An 880-nucleotide genomic window follows, 5' to 3' on the forward strand; every position below is an offset into this window, starting at 1 on the left:
CCTATTGTTTCTTCTGAAATCTCTGAGGAAAGGGCGGTGGTGGTCTATTCTGGCACGTTCCTGCGGCTTCTTGCTGCTGTTGCGTTGCTGCAGCAACACTAGTTTCTACCTCATCTTGACTTTGTACAGGGTTCATGTGGCCATCCTGCCTTTCTTCCTTTTGGATTGAAGATGGCTCTCCATCCAGCTCGTTTTTCCCTTGTGGCTGCTCTAGTGCTTTCCCACTTCTCAATAAAATTGCATTACAGTGATCCTTGCCATCCCGCCTAGGATTTTCTGTATTGCTTGGAAGAGTTCCCTGTGGACAATTAGTCAAAGCATTTGCAAGTTGCCAAATTTGAGTTTCCATGCTTCTCAAGGTTGAATCATAGCTCTGCATCTTAGCCTCGTTCTTCGTTATATATTCCTTAAAGAAATTCTCCATGGAATTTGAACTTTCACCGGCTTGAATCCGCATTGGCTAAGCTGGTTGTGCTAAACACGGCTGCTGAGCTGGTCTATTATACTGAGGAGCACCACTAGGACCTACTCCTTGATTACTCCAAGAGAAATTGGGATGTTGTTTCCATCCTTGGTTGTGTTGATGGTTGTAAGCATTGTTGCAGTTGTAGTTACTCACATAACAAGCTGAAGCGGGATTCAACGGACATTCCTCAAATAGGTGTCCCTCCCCACAATATACACAGGAGATTGCAAGGGCCTGGACAGAATTCACTCCAGTTGAAGTGTTCATAGTTTTTATCATGTTAGTCAAATTTGACACTTGAGCCGAAAGAGCAGTGATTGCATCCACTTCAAGAACTCCCGGTGTTTTCCTTGTGGGTAGTCTCTCGGTTGGCCATTGATAATGATTCGTGGCCATCCTCTCCAGAATCTCATT

Source organism: Morus notabilis, unplaced genomic scaffold, assembly GCF_000414095.1.
Source record: "Morus notabilis unplaced genomic scaffold, ASM41409v2 Scaffold317, whole genome shotgun sequence".
NCBI lineage: Eukaryota > Viridiplantae > Streptophyta > Magnoliopsida > Rosales > Moraceae > Morus > Morus notabilis.